Source organism: Panthera tigris, chromosome E3 (assembly GCF_018350195.1).
Source record: "Panthera tigris isolate Pti1 chromosome E3, P.tigris_Pti1_mat1.1, whole genome shotgun sequence".
NCBI classification, from domain to species: domain Eukaryota; kingdom Metazoa; phylum Chordata; class Mammalia; order Carnivora; family Felidae; genus Panthera; species Panthera tigris.
This window is the reverse complement of record NC_056675.1, coordinates 20,432,738-20,451,363: the sequence shown is the minus strand read 5'-3', so window position 1 is coordinate 20,451,363 and position 18,626 is coordinate 20,432,738. Positions and strand designations below refer to the sequence as shown.

The window sequence follows — 18,626 nt, the reverse complement described above, 5'->3', positions numbered from 1 at the left end:
CAACTGAGGCATGAGCGGCACCTGAACCAGCCAGCCAGCCAAGAGGAGTAGGGGCTGGCGGGAGGAGGGAAACGGGGCCCCACCCGAGGAAACAGGGAAAGTTCCAGTAGGCGGTGTGGAGGGCTCTTGTGGTCCGGCTGTCTGGCTACATCCTCCCTGCCGGGATTCTAAGAACGTAAAATTCTAAGACCTCATCATTCGGAGCATCTATGATGCAACGGATCTCTTTTCTATTAGTAAGATTCTCCAAATGGAGTTTTCCAGGAATCCGCGAATATACCTTTCTAAGTCTCCGGCTTTCAGGCACGGTGAGTTTGCACCCTCATTTTGTCTCTCTGCTAGTGTAGACAAGGCTAAAGAGAAGAATTTGGAAGCTCATTTGTATTCGCTCTGCAATCTGCCTCCCAATTAGACCCTGTGTTCTGCTCTGCTCCGGGAAAAGACACAAAAGAAAATGCAGACAGGGGCCCTGCTTCCACTAATGAGTGATCTCCCAGCGTAGAGTTAATGCCAGAGCCCCGTTTGGCCACCAGGCCGTCGCCGGCATGGGGTGAACACGCAGACTAATTTATGTGGAATAAAAACACATTTTTTACACGGTGCCCTGACACCAAGATAGGCGTTGCCTCCCCACCAAACAAGCCCAATTATCGTGCTACGCTCTGTGGCCTTTTCTGCTCTACAGTTACAAATTCCCTTAACTCTTTCTGGCACCAAGGGGAGCAAAGGGCAGCATGGTTCCAGCGGAGCATCCTGGGAGCCGAGCAGGTGAATCTGGAGAAGTGGGCCACGTGGCTTGGGTGTGGCGACCACCGCGCTGGGCCCGAGGCCAACCACCTCGGTGGCCCCGCCTGTAGAATGGCGGTAAGGCCAGGCCACCTCGGAGGGCTTCTTGCGCAGCAAACGCGGGTCATTGCTTAGAACCGCGGCTGACTCGAGTGCTAACGGTTTTTATGAAACACGAGGCCCGAGAATGCCGTCCTATATATGCCGTCTTAGGGGTGTGGAATTGGCCACCCATGGTGAGCGGAAAGGTCTTAAGGAGGCAATGCGTCAAACAGAGAAGCGTGGAGGACAGATTGTCACGGTGACAGGTGAAAGGCCACCGTGCTGTGAGAGGGGGAGGTCCTTGCGGCCCGCAGCCCCAGAGGCCGGCAGATGAACGCGGAAACACGGGCTGCGGGCCTGAGCCGCCTCCGTCCATTTGCGTCGCTGCAGCACAGAACCACAGATCCGGGGCTTCCCGGGAGCGGAAACGTGTTTCTCACACTCTGGAAGCTGGACCTTCCAAACCGGGGTGTGGGCACGGCCCGGTTCCGGCGAGAAACTGCTCCCTGGTGGCCGACGGCGGTGTCCTCGCTTTGTGCTCACGTGGCCGAATGAGAGCGGGGGCGCCCTCCGGGTCCCATTTTCCAGGACCCTCACCCCCTTCTTAAGGGCCTCCCCGCTCGCGACCTCCCAGAGATGCCAGCATCATACTGGGGGATGGCTTTGGACACAGGAATTCTGAGGGATCACAAGCACTCAGTCCCCTGCAGGGAAAGCCACCAGAAGTGTTTTGAACAAAGCACGTCATTAATTTTTTTACTTTTGCGCCAAGAGTCAGAAACGCCACTCACAGGGGCTCAAGCAAAACATACAGGCTCGTGGGATTGGAACTTCAGGTGGCAGAACTAGCTCTAGACTAGACTAGGTCTGGACCGGCTAGACCCACGGGACTAGAATCGGATGAAGTGATTTCTTCAGGACATGGTTCCCTCCATTACCTAACGCCGCTTTGCGCCAAGTTGGCCCCACTCGGCCCCAAGGTCTCCCCGAGACGGCCGCCAACATCTCTCGCCTAAAAGCCAGCCAGCGAAGCCACGCTGGGCAGAGGAGGGAGGGAGCGCTTCGAGCTTGAGTCTCATTGGCCATCCCTGAACCAATCACTGAGGCCGAGGCGGGGTGCTTTGCTCTCTGATTGGTTAGACCTGGTCATGTGCCTACGACTGGAGCGGGTGGGATTGTAACTTCAGGGCAGAAAGGGGGGGGAAGTACCCCACAGGAAAGGGGCGGGGCATGCATGCGTGTCTATTTACGTATCTGTGCTTCACCCTTTTATGGTTTTGTACCGCTCGTTTTGTTGTGACGGTTGTAGTTGTGTTGTTTTACGAGAAAGTGGGTGGATTCTGGATAGGCAGAAATAACGTGTGCCCACGGTGCCTACATGCATGTATTGGGTTGCCATCAGTTGGTCCCCGTGAGAAAGATTTGCTCACCTGGGTTGGGAGTGGGGTGTCTAATTTTTCTCTGCTCCCTTAGCCTCCATGCCTCTAATCTTCTTCAGCTGGAAGGGGACAGGTGAAGGGAAGATCGGGCTAATCTCTCTCTCCTCTCTCCACATTGTGAAAGAGAGAAGCACTGTGTCCAGAGTTACAGAGCTGGAGCTTGACCTGAGGTGTCCTGGATGCCTGCTGGGATCGTGCCTTCAGCGACTGTCCTGTGTCTAGACCCATCTGTACCACTTACCAACCCTGTGACCTTTGGTGAATTGCTGTGGAACATATCAGCTCCCCCCAGGGGCACGCGAGGACTCGACGGACAATGGAGGCAGGGCCCTTAGCCCAACATGTACTTAGCACTCAAAGCATGGAAGCTATCTTTGAAATCATGGTTAATATCCCTCTTGCTGTTTTCCCGCTTCCCGGCACTTATCGTGGCCTTAAATCCAGTGGCGGGAGTGAGAGAATTAAGATAACCAAGTGGCTTAGTGACAACATTATGTAAAACTGTCTCCCTGTGGATCCTTCCAAGCTAAATAGAGTACAGCATTTGAGTTTCCAAAGGTAACTCAGTAAACTCTCTTATCATTGGGGAACGAGGAGGCTGGTTAATCAAATACAGAGAAATCAGAGCAAATCAAATAAGGAGTTACCGTGTTGGCCGAATTGGAATTAGCCTTAGCGAAAGGATCAGGATTCGGCAGAAACCCAGCCAAAAACGCTCTGGGGCCTTCTCATTGCCCACCAGCTTACACAGAACCCGGTTCCGGTCGTGCCCTCTGGGGCCCACACTCCCGTCCCTCAGCCCTGGGCCCCTGGCACAAGCCTGACACCTCCGTGGCTTTGCTTGTATCTTGCCTCGCCTCCTGGAAGATCTCAATCATGTCACTTTGCCTTTCTGCGCTGCTGTCTCTTGATCTACTATAAAGCGGCAGAATGTATGTCCCCACTGGAACACTGGGATGGTAATGAGGTGCCGTGTGTGTTAATGCGTCTGGAAGACCGGCTGCCTGGCCAGGTGCTCATAAAGCTTCAGCTGACCTGGATGTGGGCCCCTAGAAACCACTGTGGGCCACCTGGATGACAGAAGATCAATGGTCCCCAGGTTGCCGAGGACCTGGAAAGCGTCCCAAGAACACCGTAGAGATTGTATTACAGTTAAAGACCCTTCTCTGACCCCTCCTGCTGACCATTCCAGACTATTTAGGCTACACAAAGGTAAAGCCTGATCCTAGTAACGTGGGAGATTTTGTTTAATTCATAAGCGAAAACGCTATTGTTTCAAACTCCTCAACAAGCAACAACAACCATCGCCATTGAAAACTGCTTCGGTACCAGGCACTGTTCTAAGTATTTTTCAGGCGTTAACTCGTTTAATCCTCACACACTATGTCGTAGATGGCGTGACAGAGGCACAGAGAGGTGAAGCGATTTTCCCGAGGCCACGCAGCTAGAAAGGGGCAGAGCTTAGGCTCTTAACTGCTTTGTAATAAATGACTGAAACCCACTCTCCCTGGGGCTCAACAGAAGTAGAACATTCTCTTCTTTTTCGGAGTCAAAAAAAAAATCTTTCTTTTTGCGTCAATTCTGAAACTTTTTCGACCGTATATATGAAATGACCTATAGGATATATAATACCAATAAATGCTCTGCAAACAAAACAAACAACAACAAAAAAACCGCCCTTATTACATGCAAAGGGTTTTGATATGTTCCATGATATTCTAGTTTATATTTTCAGATAAGTATTTGATTCTATTATATATATTCTCTCTCTATATTCTATGTATATTCTATATTTTCTGTTTTCTATTTTTAAATGCTGGCTGCCATCTACGACATTGATTTTAAGATGCACTAATCAATCATGCTTCAGTTTGAAAAACACCACTCCAGACTCGGTTATAAAAAGGCAGGGCCCACTAGTCACTATAAAGCTAGTGCCCAGCTCCTGGCTCTCGAAGCTTCCATCAACGCTTAACCCAACTGAATGTTGAGGCATGAATACAGTTCAGAGCACAGATCTCTAATAACCCAGAGCAGGTCCTGCCCACAGAAATTATTTTGCCTGCATAGAACTTACATTTTTTGTGAAAGGTTGCTCACATTTAAAAAATAGGAGATTCAGGGGCACCTGGGTGGCTCAGTCGGTTAAGCTTCTGACTCTTGATTTCGGCTCAGGTCATGATCCCTCGGTTCGTGGGTTTGAGCCCCATGTCAGGCGTTATCTTCACTGATGGCACAGAACCTGCTTGGGATTCTCTTTCTCTCTCTCTCTCTCTCTCTCTCTCTCTGTCCCTCCCCTGCTGGCTCTGTCTCTCAAAATAAATAAATAAACTTAAAAAAAATACCAGGAGATTCACAGAAGCATCCAGATACCCAGCTTCTGATACATAATCAGATGTGGCAACTCTGGGGCAAGTGCTGGGTGGAATGTTCTGGTGCCTGCCAAGACAGAGCCCCTGTGTATCTCACTTCCCGGCTCAGCCCTTGGCTCACTTACTCATCTGTCTCCTACCTGAACCCTGTAGGCATCCAGATTTGGGTCTGGTTGAGGACCTTAATATTAAAAAAGAAAGAGGCAAATTCTACGGGTAAACGGTGACCTTTAGAACTCTTTGCCAACCCGCATTCCCTGCTAGGATGTTCGCAGTGACCTTAAGGCATAATTGCCTGGATGCCTAGAAACGTTTGAATCGGGGCTTTCTTTTGTTCCTTCTGTTTGTCTAGTTTTAGGACATCCCTGCTAACATCTCGTATCTTTCTTGCCTAAATCCTTTTGTGGCCCCTGTAGGAACTCATATTCTCTTCTGGGAATCTTTAGAGCCAGGTACCAACAAGATGCCTGGGGATATCATTTCCTGTGACTTGCTCTGAAGGTTGTGGCTCTGGAAAGGATGGGCTATTTCTGAGCACTGGTTCCGGAGCCAGGCTGCCATTTGCTAGCTGTGTGACTGACCCTGGGGCACAGCCTTTTAACTCCTCTGTGTCTCTGTGGCTTCAGCTATAAAATGGGAAAAATAGTAGCATATCTCATGCAGGGTTTGGGGAGAATTAGAGAAAATAATCCACATAAAGTGCTTCCTTCTGTCCCTGTGAAGTGTTATTATGCACTGAAAGCGTGGGGTGTCTTGTCACGAACGCTTTGGTGTGGGGTTCCCTGGGCACAAGAGAATCTGTCAAAGACTGTCGCCAGCTCGGGTTGAGGCTGGAGGGGAAGGGACTTGATTGTGTTTCAAGACCACCCTTTGTGTATATCATTCCCCAGGGCTCTCTGGTAACCATGGCAACTGCGCTTACAGGTTGCCAAGTTCAAAACAATATATTTCCGAGCAAGAAGGTTTGCTGACATCACCCATCCTCGTGAGAAGGGAATGAAGGCTCGGGGTCCGCTCTGTGGCCGGTACCAGCCTGAACACCCAAGATTCTCCATTCTGTCTCTTTTCACACGGCCACCTAAGTAATGACGTCCAGGCAGAACTAGGGGCATTATTATGAAACAGCTAGCATGGCGACCGTGAGTGTCACTTTCTACCCTCATGGCAGTGAACCGAGCCTGAGCTTTGGGGGTCCCACAAACTGAGATGCCCTCTTGACTCCACAGCTTACTGTGTGACCGCGGGCAGGTAACTCTCCCTCTCTGTGCTTCAGTTCGGGTCACCTCATCAGTCAAATGGGACTAGCTCAGTGCCCCTCAAGTGGTTCTTAGAAGATTACACAAGTTGGTACGTGTGAAAGCCCATAGCACAGTGCCTGGCACACAAGTGGCCCAGAGTAACTGTCCATTGACTTCCCTCATCTCCAGTGATGGCTTTCCAAATCTGCTTGTGCTCCCTTGATTCTGTGCCTTGGCTTTCGCTGATTCTTCTGCTGAGAACACCCTTTCTGTCGAGCCTCAGCTCCCTACCTATTGAAAACACACTAGATTTTTCCCGAGGAAACAACTGCACAAAGACTCATGTGCAAAGATCGTAATGACGATAGCATTTATCTTATTTTTTTAATGTTTTATTTATTTTTGAGACAGAGAGAAAGAGAGCATGAGCAGCGGAGGGGCAGAGAGAGGGAGACACAGCATCGGATGCAGGCTCCAGGCTCCGAGCTGTCAGCACAGAGCCCGACGCGGGGCTCGAACTCACGAGCTGTGAGATCGTGACCTGAGCCACAGTCGGATGCTTAATGGACTGAGCCACGCAGGCACCCCCACAATAGCGTTTAAAATACCCATCAACTGTAAGCGGTATAAATATCCAGCCATAAAGGACTGATGAAAGAAAGTAATCCATACAAATATAATATGATTAACCTGCTTAAAACGATGCGCATCTGTCTTTGTTGATACGGAATTGATGGCTATGTTGTAAAGTGAAAAGTGGATCATGAGAGAATATCCCTGCGATGGCCATACGTATTCTATAGACAGCAAGGTAGACAGGTAAGTAGGTATAGATGTAAAAATATGAATAGTTGTTGGGCAATTTTCTTTAGTTTGCTTCTCAGTGTCTTTTACTTTTTTTTTTTTTTTTTTTTTTTTTTTTTTTTTTTTTACCACACACACATATGCCTTGGATAATAAAATACCTCTAGTACAACCCTAACGTCAGCACTAACATAAATTAATGTTGATATCCATTGTCCAGGGTTCAGGGCAAATCCCCTTCCACCCTGGGCTTCCTTGGATGCTTCTAGATCACAGAGAACTGCCTTTTTCTTTCTTCAGAGCCTGTGCTGTCCTTGGTGCCCACTTTGACCTCTGAAGACATTTATTGTGTCCTGTCTGCTTTGTGCCCCGTCCCTGCTCAGGAATATGTTCCTGGAGGACACAGGCAGAGTGGCTTAGCTCCTGTGGGCAGTGGGCAGTGAACGTATAAGTGAATGAGTGAAAGAATGAATGAATGAATGCATCCTCCACTCTTCAAAGTCTGGTACGATGCCTCCTCCTTTGTGAGGTCTTTCCGGACTCCTTCCTCCTCTTCTCAACCCTTTGGAGGCTCTTCCCTCTAAAGCTGGCCAGCCGGAGCCAATGTCGCCTGTCGTTCCTGCCCACTGCATTCTGGCCTTCACCCTCCCGCGGGGCGCCTGGGGCAGAAACAGGTGCAGCGGACACAGTCCTGACTCCAAAGGGGTTGGCAGGAACACGGCAAACAGTAGCCCAGGCAGTGAGAAGAGGCTTCCTGGAAGGGGGGGCACCGTGGCCATTCTTCGGTATAACCATTACTGTGACTCACGGAGGCACCGCCGGGCAGGAAAAGGTGGTGTGAATCCAGGGGCCGTTGGGGTCAGTGTGAGAAGAAATGACACATGTCGCTTCTGGCCTGTGGCCGTTAAGGAGCAGGGCGCTGCTCCCTCCAGCCTTCTCTGCCCTCCAGCTGCAACGTGAAGGCCATGTGTATCAGGCGGCACAAGTCACACGATAGAAAAGGGCTGCCCGACCACACCCAAGCCTTGCACGACCCATTCAGTGACCCTTACTGTGCTAATCCAGCTGGAATGCCAGGGTTTATTTGTTACTTCAGCAAAGCCCAGCCCATCCTGACCAACACGGCTCTCAAACTTCACCCCACCCCTGTTCTCGCTTAATAACTTTCGCCAAAAAGTTATTTCTACGTGAGCCAGCTCAGCTCCTCTTACGAGATTAAAGATTGAGATGCCGCTTACAGAGTGACGCTGGGGTTTCACTCGGCTGGTGGACAGAATAAATAAATACTTGTGTGTAAGCAGGAAGAAGGCAAAGTCTTCACAGCCCCTGGCCATCCCGGCAATCGCCTCTAAAAGGCAGGAAAGTCTGTCTCCTAATTACACATGGTCCCTGTCCTTGAGCTTGGCGAAAGGGGATCCATCCAAACAGAATCCATCACCTTCCAATGATTTCCTCTCGTGCAGGGACAGCAGCATCAATTAAGCCCCCGGGATGGATGTAGGCAAAACGTCGCTCCAACAAGGATTCGACCTGTCTTGCCTTTAATTGTCCATTTATTTCTCTCACAAACGACGTCGACCGCCCGGATGCTGCTTTTGTGGGGCCGTTTCTACTCCCCAGGGAAGAGGGCTGAGGGAAGGAGCCGAGCGCGGCGTGAAGGTTTCCATGGTAATTACGCGCCAACCACCAGAAGGCTCTGCCCGGTGAAATCCCTCGTTAGCCACTATCCAGCTAATTAGAAGAGGCCTTCAGCACTTGATGGTATTCTGGAACATTTCTTCCCGGCCGTTTAGGAATGGACGCTGAAGGCTTTGTCCAGGCAAGGTTGAGTGTCTTTAGCCCCAAGCCCCAGGGAAAGTCATGGGCACGAAGGGAGAACAATTTATTCCACTGGCTTCTGGAGCACTTTCGTCACCTCTGCATCTGGCAAACACCAAGATGAGTTCAAGGAAACCAGCCCAGGGCAGAGGTCCTTAAGGAAGGGAGAGATCCAACCGGTCCGTTCTGGAAGAGACCCATACAGTAACCAAGGGAACAGAGGATTAAGCCTTGCTTTCGGGGAAGAGTGGGATGGGCATGTGAGGGGTCGAGGAAAACTTGTCGGGGCCAGGGAAGTGTTTGGGGGCTCACAGGGTGGCTTCACACACAACCTGCGGACTTTATAAAATCTCATGTTCAGAAGGATCTCCTTCCTGGTCACAGGCTTTACTGTCACTGTCTTAAAGTGTTGAATAATTTTTAAACAAGGCGCCCTGCGTTTTCACTTTTTCCTAAGCCCCGCAATATTATGTGGCTGGTCCTGGGTCTCAGGTGGGCGGGTTTTCCAAGCGGGTAAACAGAGGCAACAGGCTGTGGATACGGAGAAAACCCCTAGGCACACAGGTGCCTAAGGACTCCCCTGGCCACCAGACACTGAATCCAGGCATGACACTGTCATGAATCGCATTGGGACTGCTGGCTCTGGAGTCAGGAAGGGATGGCTCCAGGATTAACTCTGCCCCCCACTCTCTGTGTGTTCTTAGGTAAATGACCTAACCCCTCTGCACCTCAGTGTTCTTAGTGGGGACACGACTTAAGGGTTATTTAATAGCTTACGGTCGAAGCTGGCATGTAATTGTTGCTTAATAAATGTTACTCGGGGCGCCTGGGTGGCTCAGCCGGTTAAGCATCTGACTTCGGCTCAGGCCATGATCTCGCAGTCTGCAGGTTCGAGCCCCGCGTCGGGCTCTGTGCTGACAGCTTGGAGCCCGGAGCCTTTTTCAGATGCTGTGTCTCCCTCTTTCTCTGACCCTCCACTGTTCATGCTCTGTCTCTCTCTGTCTCAAAAATAAATAAACATTAAAAAAATTTAAAAAAAAATAATAAATGTTACTCAACGCCCTGATTATCGCCATCGACATTTTTAGAATCATCATCATACTTTAATCCTTATATTGTTACACAGCTACCCGCTAAGACTTGAGAAGCCCTCGAGACATCCGCGTTGCCTCAGAGACCTGGTCTCTCTTGCAGTGGGTGTCCTGACGGAGACCCGGAGAGACCAAAGCGAAGCGTTGCCCCCTTCCTTCTTAATTTTTCTCTCTTTGCAGCTCCTTTCCACCTGGGAAAAATCCACCCACCCCCACGGCCCCCCGACCCAATCCCAGCTTTTGAGTTCTGCCTTTAAACGTTCAGAATCTATTTTCATCTGGCAATTCTACTAAGGAAACTGGTCTAGGGAGGGATGACTTACCCAAGGTCACCCAGCGATTCAACCACAGAACCGCGATCCCGTTTTGGTCTCCCACGCTTTCCAGCCCGCTCCATGATTTTGTATTTGACTGGGTCACGTTTCTTCCTCTCTGCCAGCCTCGGAAAAGTACTTCGCTGTGCCTTAAATTTTACAGAATCTGTTCTTTCCTTACAAATTCACTCAAATCCCCCAGGATATAGTTATCTCCAGGAAAATCAAGCATCTCCTGATTGAGGGCTGGTCAGAGCGAGACCCTGGGCTCAATGCATCAGTGGGCAGAGGGAGGCGCTTATCTTAAGCGGCAGAAAGCTGGATGGGAGCCTAATTGGCAAACAAAAGGAGAACGGGAGGCTGTTCAAGCATGACCCGAGCTTGGCTCGTCCTGCCAGGGGAGGGCAGCCCCAGCTGGAGGTTGGGACAAGGAGAGACAGGGAAGAGGCACTTAGCTCCCGGCCGTGGAGCGTCAGCCGGAATGGAGTTGAATCCCTCCTCTGCCATTTACTAGCTGTGTGGCTTTGAGCGGGCTCCCCTCCCTCTCTGAACACGCTTTCTCCCTGGAAAATGTGGAGGCAAGGGGAGTATCGTCCCCACCGCGTGTAAGAAGCTGAGCTGTGCCTCTGACCCGGGGGCTCACGCTCCCATCCACTCCCGGGGCTGGTGGCAGCGAAGGCGGCCGGGAAAGACCTGACGCGGAGCCCGCAGCCCCCGGACACCCCGCTTCCCTCGGACAGGGACGAAGAGGACGGCAAGGGAGGATGAGTGAACGGTGGCAGGAAAACGAATCGGGGAGCGGGGAGGAGCTGCCCGCCATTAATCATCATGAAGAATAGGTCCCGGGGAGCTGCCTTTGGCTCCACGGTGATTAATGACCTTGTTAATTTTCCTGCGCATCGTCCCAATTATGCAGGGGCGCCGAGGGAGGCCCCACCTTCCCCAGGGAAGCGGGGAGGTCTGGGCCGTGCCCTGGAGCGAGGCACAGAGGAGGGCTCTGGGGAGACCCCGAGGTGTTTTCCAAAGACCTTGGACCCAGCAGGCAGGGCCTGGAGAAGCGGCAGGCCCGACCCCAGAGGCTGGTGGCGTGCCGGGCCGGGCAGCGACAGCGCCGGTCCCCAGCGAGGCCGGTGGCGGGCACGGCGCTCCGGCTGACATTGAGCGGCAAAGAAATAGAACCCCTTTCTTCCCCACCCAGCCCAGCTGCTGCTTGAAGTTCCCGTGCTTCCCAAAGGGCAGAATCGGGAGCTGGCTCCTGAGCTGTGTGATGTTCTAGATGTCAGGTCACAGGGGCAAGCGGCTGCTCGGGATTCTGGACCGGTGGGCGGGTATCTCCCGGGGGACGCATCCTCTGGGCCCACCCTGGGGCGCCACCCGTGGTGACTACCGGTGGGAAACCTGGGGCTCCCGTTCACACCCGGTGGCTCTCGTTGTTACGACTGCCTATCGGGGAGAACCACGCATCCTGAAAAGGCTGTCTCTGGCCCCAACAACCAAGTGGACCCCCAGACCTTCCGGAAGCTTCCTGTCCTCCAAACGGGTGCTCTGTGGCAGGTCAAGAGGCAGGAACTGCCTCTAAGCTCCGCTGTCTCTCTGTCACCACCCCTCCCTCTCCTGGTCGCAGGCCAGGGTATCAACTATCCTCCCTGCTCCTCAGACCCTGTCCACACAGCCAGGCTCCCCGGTCCTCCCTTCCCCCCAAAAGTTGAGGCTCTTTTATCCCAAGGTCAGAGCCAGCAGGGTATTTGTGTTTGCCACCTGCATTAAGGGCAGTACACGGTCTGTCTGTCTGTCTCCTTTCATCTTGAGAAGTAAAGGGCAGGACGGCAGAGAAGTAAGGGGAGAAGCAATGGTTAATATCTCATAAATACTATCCCACCGCATGCACAGAATGCTGCGGTTGGGCTCAGAACAAGGAATGCGCTCATCCTGTAGAAAAATCAAGAAAATCGCTCATGCAGGGAGCAGTGTTTCTTCATTACTAAGAATACAGGCTTTGGGGTTCACGGCTCTCGGTTCAGCACCAGGCCCCCACTTACTACTGTGGGACCTCGAGCTTCACGTCCCCCAGCCTCCATGGCCTCATCTGCAAAGTGGGGAGATGCCAAGCTGCCGTGGGATCAGCTAGACGGCGTGTGTGGTAGGACTTTGCCAAGCCCTCTCTGTGCACCCCTGGAAAGAAGGACCCACCGGCCGCGGGATGAGTTGGAGATGCAGGGAGGGAGAGAGGAGGGGAGCCGGCGAGGGAAGGTAACGGAACTTTGGGAAAGAAAACTGCAGCGGAGACAGAGAAATCACCCGAAGGGAAATCACAGGCGGAAAGGGAGTTGCAAGATCCGGAATAAGGAAGGGAAGAGAGGCAACGGGGGGGGGGGGGGGGGGGAGGGGGTTGGATGTGTGGCCCCAAGACCTGTGAGCTTTGTTGGGGGACAGAACGAAGAGGTGCTTGGCTAAGCAGTGCCGAAGGAAAGGAAGGGTGACCGTGTTCCTTTCCCTGTCACACACACACACACACACACACACACACACACACTCACATGTGCTCATATGAAGAGAGCTTCTCAACGTGTCACAAACCCACCTCTCTCTCTCTGGGATTTTCTCAGCAAGGGGTGAAACAAGGCCTGGGCAGCGAGGGACTCCGTGGGCTTCTGAGTGAGATGCTTTCCCTGCAGGGATCTGAGGGGCCCCAGCTCATACTGAGTTCTGGGGAATGAGCGCCCCTCCCCGCCACCGCCCCCCAACAATAACCATCACTAATCTCTGGGTAACCTGTGAGCGCCAGGCCCCTCCACTTTGGGCTGATTTATTAAGGAGAGACACATCAAGAAATGCAGTCTGTCTTAGCTGCAACGAACCAGTTTTCATTCCTCCAGGGTGTGGGACAGCTGTCATCCCTTCATCTCTCTTTGGATGACTCTGGCAGGATGGTCAGGGAGGGATTTTGGCCCCTTGCTCACATATTTCCTGGTTTCCGGTCTTGCCCAGTCAATACACATGCACACACACACACACACACACACACACACACCCCACCACCCCTACTGCCATAGTGGAAATGTATAAATCTATTTTACTGACTAAAATCAAAGTCAGTCTTCTTATAATGTCCTTCAAGGCCCTGAATGACCTAGAATCAGGCCCCTTCCTCTATCTTGTCTTGGATCTCTTTCCCCGGACCTCACAGCATTCCAGCCTGGTAGCTCCTTTCTCTTCCCCTAAGGCAGAGTTTCCCAAACCTGGCTGCACGTTAGAGTCGCTGGGGGAGTTTCTGAAATACATCAGTGGCCCAGACCAAGCCCCAGCCCAATGAGATCACAGTCTCTTGGAGCTGGGAACCAGGCATCAGTAAATTCTGGGTCTTCCCCAGGGGGTTGCAACGTGTGGCCAAGGCTGAGAATCATGGCTCTGGAGTTCAAGAGCTCTCTGCCCTCGATCCTTGCCGGCTTGTCTTTGCACTTGGGCTCCTTCTTATCTGTCAGATTCAACCCAAAGGACTCCTCTTCAGTGAGGCCTTTCTGCAAACAGCTTATCTAAAGACCTCTTGCTTTATTTCCTTTCTAGAACTTACTGCAACCCGTAATTCTCTTCTTTAGCTATACGTTTGTTTACTCTCTGTTCCCCTTACCAAAATGTCAGCCATGAGATGACAAGAACTGTGTCTGATTTTACTGCCACCATAACCCAGCATTAACACAGGGTTTGACCCGTAGTTGGGTCTTAGCAGATAGTTGATAAAGGAAAGGTCATGTGGACGTCACAGAGCAGCACACTGTAAGATGCCCAGAAGTTATTACTTTGTTTGACATCTGTTCCCTAGAGTCACTTCCACACTAAGTGAGGAAGGTCTGAGCCTTTGGAAAGATGTTCCTTTAATGACTGTATTCCTTTCCTGACCTCCCATTACCTGTCCCCTCTTTGTGGGGACTCTCTTGCAAGCCTTCCAGCCCCTGCCTCCATCGTGCTCTCCGGGGAAGCCACACCTTTTCAAGAGGAAGGAAGAAGCTTCCTGTCTCAGTGTTTCCACCTTCTGTGTTTTGCACACGTTGGAACCCAGTCGCACATGAAGGTCCACCCGAGGTTCCCGTCTGCTGAATTTGGCAGCTCCAAATGGAGAGGGATGGTTCTAGATCCAAAAAGAAGAGAAGGTTCTGGAAGCTCGAATTCTAACTCAGTCTCTCCACAAGCAGTAGATGTTCTAATTCTCAGGGAAGCGTGCCCCCTCATGAAAACCAACATTGGTTAACCCCATGACTATTATCCTCAGGATCAGTCACCTGGGAGCTGGGCTAATGTTAGCAAAGACCCCATCAACTGTGCATGGCTCTTTCTTGCCCTCCAGGGGACGGCGTCACATCCCCAAACCTCTCACCTGTGGCTTTTCCAGGGTACATAAGTGAATGACGGATAAAGCTAGAACCTCCCTTAAAACTATAGCATAGCTTTCCCACATTTCACATCTAGAAACAGAGTCACTGCTCCAACACCAACGCATCTCCCTCAACTGTGCCCCTGACCCCCGAGCCCTGGCACCTGGCTGGTCACTTCCTCCCAGCATGCCTGTGCAGCCTCTTGATCTCAGGGCCGCGGGCATTCAGTCCCGTTGCCTGGGAGGATATTTACACAAGCACACAGTCATTGAAAGAGGACTCCAAAATGTATTTGCAGAAATCAAATTGCTGGTATGGAAAACCAAATCAGGACTTGATATATCCCCAAAGGTTGTCTTCTCAAGATGACATTTTTGGAGAATAAAGATAAGGTACACCTGCATTCAGAATTTCCCAGGCACATCCAATTGTAGCCAGAGTGAAAAAGCAATGGTGTTTACATTAAAATAGGCTCACGGACAAAGATACTCTTTTCTGATTAAACAAATATGATGAAATAAATTTTGAGCAAACACCGAAAGTTGGCTCCACTCTCCCTCAAAAAAAAAAAAAAAAGAGTTTGTTATCGCCTTATTCTTATTCTGGCTTAGAAAGAGAGTGGCCTCAAACCGACAGAGAGAATAAATAATTACAACCATTAACTGAGCGGTTACTACGCACAAGGTGCCGTGCCAAAAATATCACATCGAGTATCTCCGTTGCGTTCACTTCTTCCGTCCGTGGAGGGAAGTTGAATTGTGCAAATATCCCTGCAAGACGGAACTGAAAACTAGGTTTGGGTCCACCTGACTCCAAAAAGCCATGCTCTCAACCGGGTCCCCCTACTGCTTGGAGAGATGAGCCTCTCTTTTACGGAGAAACGTGATTTGTTCCGATCACAGACGGTCGGAAGGTGTTGGCCCCTGAGCCCTGGCTTATGGCATCACGTGGCCCATCTCATCAGAGGAGACTTACCCAGCGACAGTAGCAGGGAAGACAAAGAAAGACAAACAGCAATGCAGCCATTTTTTTTTCCTTAAATGACTCAAGAACTATAATTGAGATCAAGAATCTCTGATATCCCCCCCCTTAAGTGGTGTCCTATTGAATACAACTATAGCAACCTCTTCCAGAAGTAGAATAAAAATCATGGCTAAGTTAAGCAGAGATTTTAAAAACTCCTAAGGATCATTAAAAAAAAAAACAACCACAGGCATCTACTAGGGATTTGCATTCTCATTAATTCAGCAAGGATTTATTGTTTCCTCTTCTGTGCTAATTCCAGGTATCTGGGATTCATCTGTAAATAAAATGGACGAAAACCCTTGTCCTTAAGAAGCTTACACTTCAGCAGCAGGATGTAGGCAATGAAAAATAAAGAGAAATAAAAATTATATACTGTGATAAAAGGTGATACACAATACAAAAACAAAAAACAAAAAAAGAAACTGAGAATGGGGAGTACTGGTTGGGGGAGAGGGGCACAATTTAAGCAAATATTTGAAGAGGTTAAGGAGCTAAGGGAGGGAGCCATGCAGATACCTGAGGAAAGAGTGCTCTAGTGGCGCAAACAGCCAGTGCAAAGGCCCTGAGGCAGAAACACGTCTAGATAGAATAAAGAACAGCAAGAAGACAGGGTAGCTGGAGTAAAGTAAGGGAGGTGAAAAGGACAGAAGATGAAGCCCAATAGGCGATAGGACAATATCATGCAGGCCTTGGAAAGCTGCTACGTAGCTTCGGGTTTTCCTTCAGGTTTTACCCTGAGTAAAGCGGGAGCCGTTGGTGGGTTTTGAGCAGAGGAGCAATTGTGATCTGATTTATGTCAACAGCTCAGGAAGAAGACCAGCTAGGAGAGCATACGGGTGACAGGTGCTGGGGCTTGGAGCACAGTGTTGTCAGCAGAGGTGATGAGAAGCGGTCGGAGTTGGTGCAGATGATGGTTTGTATGTAGAAAGATGTCATGGGGGGTCAGGAATTTCCCCGTCACCCTCAGGACCTATTGTGCCTTGGAATATTGCCTTATGATAGAACAAAGCCGTGATGATCAGAGAAACATGTAAAAACTTACCACCTGAAATATAAAGGCCTAACTTTGTCATTTTCCTCAGTAAAGTTTACTTATATGTAATCTTGTGCCATTTGCAACAACGTGGATGGAACTAGAAGGTATTATGCTAAGTGAAAGAAGTTAGTCGGAGAAGAACAAATATATGATTTCACTCATGTGTGGAATTTGAGGAGATCGGCTGATGAATATGGGGGAAGGGAAGGAAAAAGAAGATAAAAACAGAGAGGGAGGCAAACCCTAAGAGACTCTTAAATACAGAAAGCAAACTGAGGGTTGCTGGAGGGGAGTTGGGTGGGGGGATGGGTTAAATGGGTGATGGGCATTAAGGAGGGTATTTTGGGGGATGGGCACTGGGTGTTATTGTAAGAGATGAATCGCTAGGTTCTACTCCTGAAGCCAAGACTACAGTGTATGTTAATAACTTGAATTTAAGTTTAAAAACTTTCAAATATACAGCTGACCCTTGAACAACACGGGGGTTGGGGGCATCGACCCCCATACAGTAAAAAAATCCATGGGGCGTCTGGGTGGCTCAGTCAGTTAAGCATCCAACTTCAGCTCAGGTCACGATCTCACCGTTTGTGAGTTCGAGTCCCACATGGGGCTCTGTGCTGACAGCTCGGAGCCTGGAGCCTGCTTCAGATCCTGTGTCTCCCTCTCTCTCTCTGCCCTTCCCCTGCCCTCACTCTGTCTCTCTCTGTCTCTCAAAAATAAATTAAAAAAATTTTTTTTAAATCCACATACAACCTTTGACTCTCCAAAAACTTAACCTCTAATGGTCTACTGTTGACCAGAAGTCTTACTGATGACACAAACCATCTACAAACACCTACTTTGTAGGTTACATATATCTTGTATACTGTATATATCGTATTCTTTCAATAAGGTAACCTAGAGGAGAGAAAACGTTGAGGAGAAAACCATAGAAAGAAAGAAAGTTATAAGGAGGAGAAAATGCATTTACAGCACGGTACTATATTTGTTGGGGGGAAAATCTGCACAGAAGCGGATGCAATTCAGTTCAAACCCATGTTCAAGGATCACCTGTATCTATAAATAAGATTGTCTTTAAGTCTTTGGTCTCAGATGCTGGAGAACTGGATTACCTGAATTAAGACAAGGAGGCTGCTGGGTCTAGAAGTTCTAGGGGGAAAGTCAAGAGGTCTGGTGTGGATGTGGTAAGCTTGAGATTCCTCTCTGACGCCTAAATGGACAGGGCGAGTGTGCATTTATACATGCAAATCTGAGTTGCACAGACGGGACTGAACGCACCGGGAACCCCGGGGCCACTTTTCTCCTGCCCACTGGCTTCAAATAACATTTTTGTGCTTTCAAAGCCAAAACCTACAGCTCTAGGTCAGACCTCCCTTCCGACTCTCGATTCATGTACTCGATGATGAGATTGACACGTCTGTCTGGGCACCGACTGAAGTGATCAAGGGGAACTCTTGATTTTTGCCCCACATCTGATTTTATTCAGCCTCCACACCTCCTGAAATGACACCACCATCTTTCTGGGCTTCTTAAACCCAAAACTTTAGAATCATCTTCGACTCTCTGCTTCTCTTACTCTCCACATGCCTCAACATTTCCCTCTTACAATCCCTCCAAAAATATACCCCAATATCGCCTGATGTTCTTGGTCTCTACTTCCCACACCCAGTCCAAACCACTCTCACACCTGGAACGCTGTGATCGCCTCCTGTCTTAGCCCTCCATTTCCCTCTGTTGTGCAACCTGAAATCTATCCTCCATACAGCCACCACGCACCCTCACCTCACCCATAAAGGCCCTCAATGGCTCCCTAGTGACCCAGAGCACCTGGAGTCTCCTTACCATGGTCTGAAAAGCCCTGTAGGACCAGGTCCCTGCCTATCTCCCAACCTAAATCCAAGCACATCCCCTCAGCTATGATCCTGACACACAAGAGTTCTGAGTTCTGTTCCTTGGGGTCTCTGAACTCCTTCCAACCTTAAGAATTTACATATGCTGTTCTCTCAGCCACCCGCAGATCTCTGCTTAACATTGTTTCTTCTTCTTATTTGGGTCTTAGCTCACCACCATCCCTCCAGAATGCTTTCTCCATTTGATCCAGTGTTAACCTTCCCCCTTCACGATGACCTGTCCTGTATTTTCCTTTAGAGAATGTATCACTATCTCAAAATGAGCCAATTAAAAAAAAAATGAGCCTACTTAAGTTTTAACCTGCTGGCTGTTGTCAGTCCGCCCCACGTGAACGTGAGCTGTTCTGTTCGGTGTAGCCCTCTCGGTTCTTAATCAGTGT

At 50.0% G+C, this 18,626-nt stretch overlaps 1 long non-coding RNA gene across 1 annotated transcript; it reads left to right on the top strand.

Moving 5' to 3' along the window:
* The first annotated feature begins 246 nt into the window (after positions 1 to 246).
* Positions 247 to 3,769, top strand: LOC122234668. Its single transcript, XR_006212554.1, has 2 exons — positions 247 to 308; positions 2,392 to 3,769. It is a non-coding gene; the product is annotated as an uncharacterized LOC122234668 (long non-coding RNA).
* Positions 3,770 to 18,626: the final 14,857 nt, after the last annotated feature.